At 44.2% G+C, this 13,440-nt stretch overlaps 1 long non-coding RNA gene across 4 annotated transcripts; it reads left to right on the forward strand.

Moving 5' to 3' along the window:
* Nucleotides 1-1,963: 1,963 nt before the first annotated feature.
* Nucleotides 1,964-4,488, forward strand: LOC119324513. Of its 4 annotated transcripts, XR_005157001.1 has the most exons (4): nucleotides 1,964-2,478; nucleotides 3,003-3,093; nucleotides 3,324-3,436; nucleotides 4,146-4,488. It is a non-coding gene; the product is annotated as an uncharacterized LOC119324513 (long non-coding RNA). The 4 variants fall into 4 exon arrangements; XR_005157002.1 differs by having other exon boundaries at nucleotides 2,567-3,436; XR_005157000.1 differs by having other exon boundaries at nucleotides 3,003-3,436.
* The last annotated feature ends 8,952 nt before the right edge of the window (nucleotides 4,489-13,440 follow it).

The following is a 13,440-nucleotide window of genomic DNA, read 5'->3' on the forward strand; positions in this document are numbered from 1 at the left end:
ATCTTGAACCTGGACACCGACGCAGATATTCATGAGCCCTGTAGGTTGGCTATTTGATCAAGCAAAAAGAGGAGTAAAAGTCAACATCAGCCAGCTATTGGATGGCAGCGAGCATTCTCCCCAGCCCTCATTTCTGCGGATGCTCAACCTGAGCTTCAATTGACTACACAGGGAGATTCCAGGGAGAAAGGCTTATTTCAGGGCCGTGGCTGGCTCCACCGCCTGCACAAGCTCGGATTGAGTGACAACTCCTTCTGGCGCAAGCATGACCGTAATAAGACTGCACGACAACAAGCTGAGCTCTGCGATCGAGAAGCTCACGTCCCTCAAATAAGCGTTTTTCTCTAAGCAAGACAACAACAAGCAACCTTTCGGAGGGTCATCGAACCAAATTACCAAATGATTTTATTTCTTTTCTATTCAATTCGTGCGATAGAGAAGGCGCGTTGAAAAATTTCAATTCTCTCAAAAACTCAAGTTCTTCTTAGTTTTCTTAGTTACGTTACTTGGAAGATACAAAAATCATAAGTTAAAAAAGGTCCCCCGAAAGCAACACTAGTATTAACGCTGCAGCCACTTATGTGCTTCCATGATGCAGTTTTTCTACTTCAGACTGCTTCCACAGAAGTCAAATATGAGGCATTGCCAACCCATGAAATGGCAAATTCGGTCGCACATGTGTATATTATTTTTCCAATACGTTGTGTGTGGGATTCTTATTGTATTGATATAACTGGATACTAAATTAGTTGATGTATAGGGAATTAAAGAGGCTGGAGTTAGTTGGTTGCATAATGTGTAAAAGAAGGATATCTTCCAACGCTTTATAAGGTGGTGGAGAGAGATAGAGCGAGGCTAGGATATTTATGCCCCGTTGCTAGGCACAGACAATTAGTTAGTAGTATATATTTAAGTAGTAATTTTTGGATTACTTGAGGTAGGGCTACAAGGAAAAAGGAGCAGCACTTGGAGAAGATGGTAGCCAAAACTCATGTGTGCGGGTATATTTGGCAACTAAGGTAGTTGCTTATTTCATATGATTATTTAATTTGACCCACTCTATCTTTTGGTTTCCGTGGACTCATCTCTCTGAATTGTGGTGAAGCAAGGGGCGTTTTTTTTTTTTTTTTTTGCGATCTGAAACAAGTGGGTGTTGCTTATATCCAAGTTGTTGCAAGGCACCTTTCATTCCCAGCAACTGGATAAGGGGCAGAATCCCCAGCACCTGGATAAGGGGCAAAATCCGTGTTGATTATTGGTACCTTAGATAATTAGGAGATGCATGTATCAACCTATGATAATCAGTATATGTCTGGCAATATTTTTCCATGTGTTGTAGTTAATTTGTACAATGCAAATCACCATAAGTCAATGTGTGTAGCACAATAAAATGGAAAAGGTGTAACTACGGGGATTATGTGCACGTTCAAAAGGAACCCATCAACAAGTGTCCCAAAGCGATGTCGTTGTAAGGGGCACAAAAATTCTTCCATGTTTTTAGAGAGCCATCCTAAAGACTTTTTCCGACGCCTCAAGTTTCTGTTCCACTACAAGAAACCTGTTAATCCATGACGGATTCCTGATGACGTTCTACAAAATCATCATGGGTCAGCAAGATGTGAGTGTCCACCCAAAAATGATAGCCCCATTCATGACAGACATCAGGACCGTCACAGAAACTGTCATGTATCGACCTACTGGGCTTCTTTTCTTATACATCACCCCGGGCCGTCATCGATGGTTTCCTGTTGATGTGTCGTACGTGGCTCTTTACTTGTCCCACATGTCAGTTGGATGTAGTCAACAAAATAAATGGACGGTGCGCCTGGAAATTGGAGAGCGCGCGGGCGGAGATGCAAAATTTCAATTCGCCAACGCGGGCCGATCTGGATGGCAAAAATTTGGGGCCGGCCTATTTAACCCCACAGTCCACGCCCATCTAACCCTAATCCCCATTCTCTTCTCCCGTTCCCTCAGCCGCCGCACTCCACCTATCTTCCCCTGTCGGCTCCCGATCTAGCGCTTCCATCTCCGCTCACCCTATGCGTCGGGCCCCACCGGACGACACCAACTGCTGCGGCTAGACAACAGTCGGCGCCGTCCATGACGCGCCCTTCCTCGGTTGCAGTCGACCAGCGCATGGACGGCGAACCCATGACGCTCTGGCCATCTCAACCAGATCGCCGCTGACATCTTCTGCCGGCAGCGAGCCATGGTGAGGTACAGGGGGCCGGCGTCGTCACGGATGCAGAGTACAGGGCGCGACCGCCACGGATCCAGCCTCTGCTTCGCCGATGCAGCCCCCTTCTCTGTTGTATCTCCTGACCACTGATCCATCTTTGGCCAACAGCGAACCATGGTGATGTACAGGGCGGCGCTGCCGTCACGGATGCTGTGTTGTGTACAGGACACCACCGGCACGGATCCAGCCTCTGCTTTGCCGATGCAGCCCCCTTATCTGTTGCATATCCCGTCTAGGTAATACTCTAAAGCTTGGTTGTTGACGTTGTTTGCCTTTTGGCCGTGCTCTGATCTAATTTTTTTTATGCATCCTGGAATACTTCAGATTGATGTGCATCTTGACACGCGACTTATTGTACATGTAGACTTTGTAACCAAGAATTTAGTGAAGTTCGGTGAGGCACCTTATGCTGGATTATGGATCTTCATATTCTTTAATTATAATTTTGCTAAAAGTGGATACTCTGGTTAGTAATGTTTAAATGATATACAGATGTTGTCAACTGGTCCAAGTCTCTGTACAAGTTTCAATACATGAAATTTTCAAGTGATTAAATGTATTGATGTATGTTCTGACATCTTAATGTAGAGCGGCCGGATTTCTTATTGGCTCACTTGTCTTATGCATAGTAAACACATTACCATGCTTATAAAGAATTCATTTAATCACATCTGACTGAAACATGGAGAGTATCTAATGGCCTCATGTTCCCTTCTCTATTAGTATTTTATATTGACTGGTTCCTTCATAATGTGGTTAGGTTACTTGCGAAACTGTTTAGTTTGTGGCTACAACTTGTGAAGGTCCTTATTTGGGTCTCGTCCAAAAAGATGGAGCTAGAAATTTTTCATGTGAGCCTAATTTTCAGATTCATGTTTTCAGTTTGTTCTGCCTCGAAATGTCCAGTTTGTGTTCCATGATGGTAACTTGAAATATGATATCTTTGGTCCTGTAGGTATTTTCCATGTAAAAATATATACTCTGATGTCTATTTGCCTTGGTTTTGTGCTATTCATATCGGTGTTTATATAGGTTGACTGTACATTCTGAATATTTTCTTCGGATATTTTTTATTTGCTAGAATATGATCGTTAAGGAGCATGCCTATGGATTATACCTTTCGTCTATTTGAGCGTCTCCTTCAGGCTAGGTGTACTTAGAAAATGGAGAAATGTACTCCTTACAGATCGACATGTAAGTATAATTTTCATTTGCCTTGCTGATGTAGTGCGTCTCTTCATTCTGAGATTTGTGGGTGTATTATAAATTGATTTCGTTTGCTATGTGTTCTGCCTAAGCTATGTGATTCACAAATCTGAAGAAAAAGAACTTGACAAGTTGCAACCCTGCCTAAATATACATTTTGATTGTCAACATTCTTTTTAGTTAAAAAAGTAGTAAGGTTCAAATCTAGTTGTAAACACTGAATGAAAATTAACCTTTTATCATTTTGTTTCACTTACTAGGAGTGTTAGTAAGTATATATATGGTTGGTTCAACTTTTCCCTATCATTCTATAGAAAAGATCATTTGTAGAGGAGGTTTGGAATAAGGAATTGATTAACCAGTAGGATGGAGGCATTCTTATATAGTGAAATAATTGTAAGGTGTTTCAACTGAATTTGGGTATCGTATTTAATTGTGAACCACTGTGAGGAAGTAAATGATAAATCACTTGGCTGTTTGAAAGCATACTTTATTAGGTCTGAACAAATTCTAACATAATTTTATTTTTATGTTTGACATAACCATATATGTATTTCAGTACATATCAGTCGTGTCGCTCTAACTTCAGTAATAAATGCTTTTATGTAACTTTTTTGTGTCTACACTACTTTGTCTAAATTAGTAGTGATGATTATGATTTGGTGTTGTTAGATTCTAAAGGACCTTCTGTTTGCAGGCTATTGTTATGTTGTTGCATCACAAATCTGGATGACCACATATCTCTTATGAGATTTGGATATTGAATGAACCACCACCGCCGTCCACTATGGAAGGATGGGGTTTGCTGGACCTCCAATGAGCATTACGGTGTTTTTTTAGTGTTTTTTTAGAGAATGAGCATTACGGTGTTGGAGCGGAGAAGAGTCGTATTTTTTTTCTAGGAACTGTTTTGCTTATGTTCCTGGCTGTAATTATTTTTTTTGTAATTTGTATTTGATTAAGATTTTTTAACGGAAGTCTTTTGTTAGATATGTTCAGAAATCTTTTAAGTACACATTGGATCAAAATGTTAATGAACCAAAATTAGTGGGCTATTGATATGGTTAAAATCTATGGGCTAAATTGTCCCCAATGGGCTATGAATATAATCAGGCACAATGTTATATGGGCCATAACTGTATTTAGTGGGCCAAAATCCTAACCAATCTTGAATTATTGTATGGGCCAAAGTAAATTTGGGCTGATTGTCACATGGGCCGCCACATCAGAGCCATGTTGGATGCCATGTTAGACGATGATGTGTCTGGTATGTCAACGCCGTTATCACATGTCAATTGTGACGGTCATGAGTTGTCATGATTTGGGACAAAATCCATGACGGTTCGTATTTCTGTCATGACCTGCACGATGGTCAAATTATGACGCGATATACATGACAGATTTCAAATCCGTCATCCATGCCCACGCACGACGATTTTGCAGCGCGTTGTGACGGACTGAAATTGTCATGGATTAACAGATTTCTTGTAGTGTTCCTTCGAGATCCCATCTGGAGGCATTCTTCGATACTCTGTTGGAGGGGGAATCGAACAAGGAGGACCTCTACATCATCCTTGCTGCCCTTCTGACGATTCGTTAGTAGTTTACCACAGACCTATGGGTCCATAGCTAGTAGCTTGATGACTTCTTCTCTCTCTTTTATATTCAATACAATGTTCTGCTCGATTTTCTTGGAGTTATATTCAATATAATCTTCTTTTGTGGTGTGTTTGTTGGGATTCGATGAAGTGTGGGTTTATGATCAGATTATTCAAGAATATTTTTTTTAGTCTTCTCTGAACTCTTTTATGCATGATTGTTATAGCTTTGTATTTCTCTCTGATCTATTCGTTTAGTTTGGCCAACTAGATTGATTTATCTTGCAATAGGAGAGGTGCTTTGTGATGCTTTCGATGTTATGGTGCCAAATCCCAGTGACACAAAGGGACATGACACGTATTTTTATAGTTGCCATTAAGGATAACAAGATGGGGTTTATTCATATCGATTGGGTTTACGTTGTCTACATCATGTCATCTTGCTTAAGGCATTACTCCATTCTTTATGAACTTAATACTCTAGATGCATGCTGGATAGCGGTCCATGTGTAGAGTAATAATAGTAGATACATGCAGGAGTCGGTCTACTTGTATAGGATGTGATGCCTACTTGTATCGGACGTAAGCAATGAGCACAAGTTTCTTGATGATGTTTTTATTTTATTTTTTTGAAAAGGAAGATAACCACGGCCTCTGCATCAAGCGATGCACACAATCATCTTTATTATATTACTCAACAAAGCCTTACAAAGGAAATACGTGAAAGAACCTAGGCCACCTTCCTGACGAACACTGTCACCATACATACAAATTTGACTATATGCCCTGATCTCGAAAAAACACAAGCCATGAGATACATTGGCCTTACCAAGCCGCTCGCTGCCTAGCCGGGACCACCAACCGGTCTAGCAGACCCTAGGCATGCACCCCATGCGCGAGCTCTATAATTTGCCACAGTCCCATCTTTGAGGGTGTTGAATGCATATTAGCATGGTAGATCCTTCTGTCGTCAATGCCATCACGATGCCAGACAACGTCATCCTCCTGCACGTGCCCATCAACACACGTGAAAGGTATTGATCAAATGCTAGAAAGATTATCCAAACATACACATTTTTGCTTTCTAGACGGTTACTCTGGGTTCTCTCAAATACCTGTAGCGACCAGACCTCAAACAGTCTGATCTCTGTGCATCAGTGTCATCCCTAGATGGGAATGCTGAAAGCACAGTACTCAAGGATTTATAACAGAGTAGCAACCACACACTTATTACATCGAATGTCTCAAAAGAGAACTTATTACAATAATATGGCTTAAGGCCATCTAAATACGATAACAGCGGAAGGCTTGGAAGATAAAGTGAGTCCATCAACTCCAACAGCATAACTGAGTGAAAGACAACGACCTATCCCACCTTACTCGGCGTCTGAAAAGTCTGCAACATGAAATGTTGCAGCCCGAAATGGGTCAACACATGGAATATGCTGGCAATGTAACACAGAGAGTAATGAATAGAATAAATTCTACCACTACATGCAATATGGCTGGTGGAAAGCTCTATGGTTACAGTTCTCCATAAAGCCAATTTTCCCTACAACAAAGGAGTGAATTTTATTTAACTATCATGCTGGTTGTTAAACATTGAGAAGGTTCCTCCAACTCAATCCCAATAATATGGCTTAAACCCAATCAAATTAAATTTAGAGTGATGAGATCAACATGATAATCCAAGAACCAGATACTCAAGATGTCCATAACCGGGGACATGGCTAACCATGATTAGTTTGTACACTCTGCAGAGGTTTGCACACTTTTCCCCACAAGACTCGATCTCCTTCGTTGGATTTCTCGCACTACATGGTGTTTGAGAAACGGATGACCGAGACACAGTCTTTCAGAAACATTAACTCTTTACTCTGGATGGACAGTTACACCTACTTTCCCCTAGATCTGCTAGCCCAGCACTGAAAGAGGTCATGCAACTTAATCAACTATGCTAGAGCGCATAATAGCTTGTGGCTGCACACGGAAGTTTCTAGCATGAATAACCTCATGATCCCTTTGAGCCTGGGTGGCGAACCTTTGGATGATCACACGGAACCCTAGGATATCTTAGGACAACACTGGATTCTCCAGGTGCCCACAAACAATCCACCCAGATGTGTATTCAAGTAACCACCTTAAGTTAACCATTAATTAGCAATACTCACATCTGTCATGGATACACTCACCCAATCCACGTCTACGAGCATAGCATAGCAATTATAAGCATAACGTAGAATGTAACTCCCAAAGGTTTAATAAAAAATACAACAATAGGTTCTACCTCATTATCTACTTCCCAAAGCCCACATGTTAAACAGATCCTAACCATGCAATATTTGAGGATTGATCTAATGCAATAAAACTGGGTAGTAAAGAGGTATGATCAAAGTGTTACTTGCCTTGCTGATGATCCGCAAAACCTAGAGACTCGCAGTAGCTCGCTTCGCACTCCGGGTACTCTACCGCAAACAAACAACATCGCAAACAAGCAATAACATACATAAGCTCTCAACTAGAAGCACGGGTAAAAACTCAAACAAAAGAGGATCTAACCAGAAAGTTCAACTTAAGAACTCTGGTTTGCAAAAAGAAACAACTCATACTGCGAAAGAAATAAGATCCTTTTACTAATCTGGACTAAAGTCAAATTTTACAGTACCAAGATCTTGTTCAAGTTGGTTAAACAGAAAGAGGTCATCGAGACGAAGATCTAGGCGTTTGAATCGCCTGATTCCGATAAAAGAGCGAAAATAACCGCGAAAAAACCCTGGAAAAAGAAAACTGACAAACAGGCTAACGAACGAACGTTCGCTGTCTACGACTAACGGGTGAACACCGTTCATTAAAACAAACATACGGACAAAGGTCAGCTAATTAAATAAACCGGGAAAACCGAACCAATCTAATCTAAAAGAACGGAACTAGGTTTTACGAAATAAAACTGAACGGTTTATAAAACAAAACCGGCGGCTACCTCGAAAACGCGTCGGCGGCGGCGAGAATTTCGGCAGCGGCGGGAACTCCGGTGGTGGCGGCGGGCAACTCCTGCGGGGCAGGGCGGCGGCGGTAGCGGCGGGTGGCACGGGGCGCTACGGCGGCAGCGGCGGCGGCGGGGCGCGGATGGAGGCTACGGTTTGGGAGGCGGGCTGACGGCTTGGGGCCTCGGCCTTTAAAGGGGCCGACCGGGTCAGTGTCCCAGGTGGACACGGCCCGGTAAGGCGGTTGACTTTTTTTAAAATATTTCCGGGCAGAAAAACAATTAAAAGAATTACTAAACGGACTCCCAAAATCCCAAAATAAATTTTCAACATCCTCTAAACATACGTCGGACAAAGTGTACTTTTATTTGGGACTCTACTGCAATTTTGAAAACGCATATTTTTCCTAATTCAAATAAAATAGCAATAAAACTCCGAATAAAATTCTGATTTGATTTTAATATTTAGCCTCCAATATTTCTTTATTTTGGGAAAGTCATTTTATCCCCTCTCTTTTATTTTCTTATTGGAAATATTTGGAGAGAAAATAATTAAAACCAAATGATCCTCTTTTCAAAATTTGAGAAATCTCAAATATGAAAATAACAAAATGCCCAACTCTCTCCTTGGGTCCTTGAGTTGCTTAGAATTTCTAGGATCAACGAAAATGCATGAAAATATGATATGCAATGATGATCTAATGTATAACATGCCAAATTGGAAATTTGGGATGTTACAAACCTACCCTCTTGAGATGAATCTCGCCCCCGAGATGCGGGTTGGTTAGAAAATAGGTGTGGGTGGTCCTTCCGTAGGTCTTCCTCTCGTTCCCAGGTTGCTTCCTCCTGGGTATAATGGCTCCACTGAACTTTGCAAAACTTTATAACCTTGCCGCATGTGACTCGGCTAGCAAACTCGAGAATATTCACGGGTTTCTCCTCATAAGTCAAATCACTATCCAAGCTAATTGCTTCTAGTGGAACTGTGTCTCTCAGAGGAATATCATCCATCTCTGCGTGGCAATTCTTCAAATGGAAAACGTGGAACACATCATGAACTCCTAACAATCCTTCAGGCAATTCCAGCTTGTAAGCAACTTCTTCCATACGTTCCAAGACTTTGTATGGTCCCACAAAACATGGTGCTAACTTTCGCTTAACTCCAAAATGCTTAACTCCTCGAAGTGGGGACACACGAAGATACACTCGGTCTCCGACTTCATAAACTATTTCCTTGCGTTTAGAATCTGTATTACTCTTTTGCCTGGACTGGGCTACTTTGAGTCTGTCGTGAATCATCTTAACCTTCTCTTCCGACTCCTTGATCAAATATGGTCCAAACAACTGACGGTCTCCAACTTCACGTAACGCCCCGGATTCGATGCGCCAGATGTCTGCCAGTTATTCGCCGTCATTGCCATGTCATTTGCTTGCGTTTTGCATATTGTCATGTCATCATGTGCATTTCATTTTGCATACGTGTTCGTCTCATGCATCCGAGCTTTTTCCCCGTTGTCCATTTTGCAATCCGGCACTCCTATGCCCTCGGGCGTTCCCCTTTCGTCTCTTGTTGTGAGCAGGTGTTAAACGTTCTCGGAATGGACCGAGTCTTGTCAAGCGGCCTTGGTATACCACCGGTAGACCGCCTGTCAAGTTTCGTGCCATTTGGAGTCCGTTTGATACTCCAACGGTTAACCGCGTAGCCCGAAACCCCCCTTTCTCTTTGCACCCCAACACCCCTCCAAAGTGTCCCAAAACCCAGAAAACTCCCCTCCAACAATGTGCACATGCACTTTTTATGGCCTAGCTAGATCTATGTATGTTCGTGGTGTTGCATATGTTTGTGGTGTTGCATATATGTTTGTGTTTGCAGGTACCGGTATTTGAAATGCGATAGTTGCCAATATTTTGCCGGAATGTTGATTCATTTCCATTTCGGTGAGATGCAAGCTGAAGAGCCTTATTGCGGACCCGGATTCCGGGCAAGGTGATGAAGATGACTATGAAGTCGTCCATGGGGGCCGGGCAAGAAATGAGGAAGGGCAGCAAGACAACCACGGCGGCTCGGAGGGGCGAGAAGACGAAGAATCTCCAGGACATGATCACGACGGTGATGTTGTACATAGTCATCATGTAGATGGGGAAGATGCCGGAGCAGGCGAAGGGCATGATCATGAAGATGAAGATGCCGGTGGAGCAGATGACGATGGACCATGGATGGGCTGGGTGCAGGACCCTCATATTCAAGAGCTGCTTCTCAAGCAGACGGATAACGCAAGAGCTGTCGCCCGAGAGAAAGCCAAGCTGGACCAACTGGAGATAGACGCGGTTACTCCATTGTATGAAGGATTTAGGCCCGAGGATACCTGCCTGAAAGTAACGCTCATGGCTCTGGAGATGAAGGTAAAACAAAAAATGACCGACGCATGCTTCGACGAGAACATGACATTCTGGCGCGAAAGTCTTCCCAAGGGGAACAAGTGCCCGACCAGTTTCGAGGAGGCGAAGAAAATCGTGTGTCCTCTGGATTACCGCACGTGAAACACCATGTGTGCATGAACAATTGCATCATTTATCGGGATGAGCATGCAGAGTCTACCATATGTCCGGTGTGCGGCTCACTCGATACAAGAAGAGGAAGAAAGCTCCTCGAAAAGTGGTGTGATACTTTCCGATCACTCCTCATCTGCAGTGGTATTTCGCGGACCCTAAGGTAGCAAAGCTCCTGCGTTGGCACTTGGATAGGGAGGAGAAGAAGCCAGAAGATGACGCAAATGATCCGTAGATAAATAAAAAAGACAAGATGCTGAGTCACCCTAGGGATGCGAGCCAGTGGCAAGCGTTGAACTTCGAACACCCCGAATTTGGGAAGGGTCCAAGGAACATCATGCTGGGTGTGAGGACCAATGGAGTCAATCCGTTTGGCAGCCAGAGAAGCACACATAGTACCTGGCCTGTGTTTGTGTGGATGTACAACCTTCCCCCCTGGCTGTGCATGAAGAGGAAGTACATTCACATGAGTATGCTAATTGAAGGGCCGAAACAACCAGGGAACGACATTAATATGTATCTGGGGCTGCTGAAAGAGAAGTTAGACACGCTGTGGAAAACGCCAGCCAATACGTGGGACGCCGCAGAGAAAGAATATTTCCCTATGAGAGCCGCACTACTCACGACGGTGCACGACTATCTCGGTTACGGATATGTCGCGGGGCAGGTGGATGGATGCGTTAGGTGCATGGATGACACAACGTATCGCCAGCTAGATAGAGATCCCGTGTCTTCAAAAACCGTGTTCATGGGACATCAAAGGTGGCTCCGCGACGATGACCCGTGGAGGAAACGCAAGGATCTGTTCGATGGTGAAACCAAACCACGAAGACGCCCGCGTACGAGGCGCGGCAAGGAAATAGACGAGCTGTTGAAAAATTGGAAAGATTGCCCACTGCCGGGAAAGAAGCAAAAGGCACCAGAGCCGGGAAAGAAGCGAAAGGCGCCAGAGCTGGGAAGATCCACTATATGCCTCACATCCTTGATGTCATGCATATCACGAAGAATGTGTGCAAGAGTCTGCTTGGTACCCTGCTCAACATGCGAGAGAGGACCAAAGATGGGCCGAAAGCAAGGGCAGACTTGAAATAATTGGGCATCAGGGAGGAGCTTCACGCTAATGATGATGATGATGAGGCGAAGCAGGACATGGAAAGTCGTCTCAAAGTCAAAAAGGCCAAGAAGACCGGTAATGACTACCCTCCCGCGTGCTTCACTCTAAGTCAGGAGGAGATCGATCAGTTTTTCACCTGCCTCATAGGAGTAAAACTTCCTTACGGTTACGCGGGGAATATAAGCTGATACCTAGACCAAGCGAAGAAGAAGTTCAGCAGGATGAAGTCTCACGACTGTCACGTGCTGATGACGCAGATACTTCCAGTTGCAATCCGTGGGATCATGGACGCGCACGTCCGTGAAAACGCTATTTGGCCTATGCATCTTTTTCGACGCCATCTCTCAAAAGTCGGTTGGCGTGAGGCAACTCAGAAGGCTACAGGACAAGATCGTGGTGATACTATGCGAGCTTGAGATGTACTTCCCGCCCGCATTCTTCGATGTTAAGGTGCATCTGCTGGTCCATATCGTGGAGGATATCATCCAAATCGGGCCGACGTTCCTACACAACATGATGCCGTTCGAAAGGATGAATGGTGTCATCAAAGGATACGTTCGCAACATGTCAAGCATAGCCAGGGGCTTTCTGACCGAAGTGTGCATCTCCTACTGCACGAATTATCTAGGCATTGCGAACCCCATTGGTCTGCCCGTCAACAGGCACCTCGGCAGGCTCGCTGGATGGGGTCACCGTGAGGGTCGCCGCGAAATGCATGTCGACTTCGAGGGTCGACTCGCCGACTTTGAAAGAGCAAACCTAGTCGCACTACAACACATAGATGTGGTCGATCCTTGGGTGGTAGAGCACAAAACCTTTATTGAGAAGACGTACAATGAACGAGGCCAATAGAGGACAGACCGATATATAATCAAAGAGCACAACTCATGTTTCACGCGTTGGTTCGAGGAGAAGCTTCCGTCGTACACTTTACATGAGGATTCTTCCGCGGAAGAACAACTCATATTCGCCTTGTCACAGGGCGCCGAGCAAAACCTGATGACGTATGAGGCATACGATATCAACGGCTACACATTCTACACCGAGGGAAAGGACATTAAGAGCGATGGTTATCAGAACTCCGGGGTAACGGTGGAATCCTACACCGGAAACGACAAGGACAGATACTACGGAAGGATCGAGGAGATCTAGGAGCTGAGCTACGCTGGAGAGAATGTCCCGATGTTCCGTGTCAGATGGGACAAGAACGTCATAAAATAAGCCCAGTCGTGTTGTCGTGAACGTCACCGCGAAAAATGAGCCATGGGTACTGGCTTCCCAAGTGGACCAATGCTTCTTCATTACCGACCCGCCAAAGCCCAGTCGTGTTGTCGTGAGGAGAGGCAAAAGGAAGATCATCGGAATGGATGCAGTCGCCAATGAGCAAGACTTCGACAAGTACGGGGACCCGAAGATGGAACATGACGACGACGATGAAGTATCAGCATACACCACAAGAGGAAGCAGGACCACCCTACCTAAAGGACGTCAGTTCAAAAGAACTCCATTTACGAAAAATAAGGGTAAGAAGATTGTGAACAGATAGCTAGCTAAGATCGATTGTATTTAAATTGTAGCTTTCATTTCTCGATTGTATTTCATGGGCACTTTTTGAACTCATGAATGTTTTTAAATTTCATGGACACTCGATCTCGATCCCCCTCCATCTCGATCGCTATCCCACCTCGCCAAATCCGCCCCCCTCGCCGCCGAGCACCCCCCGCACCCTCTCCCCCGCTCCACCGGC

This window comes from Triticum dicoccoides, chromosome 6B (assembly GCF_002162155.2).
Source record: "Triticum dicoccoides isolate Atlit2015 ecotype Zavitan chromosome 6B, WEW_v2.0, whole genome shotgun sequence".
Lineage (NCBI taxonomy): Eukaryota > Viridiplantae > Streptophyta > Magnoliopsida > Poales > Poaceae > Triticum > Triticum dicoccoides.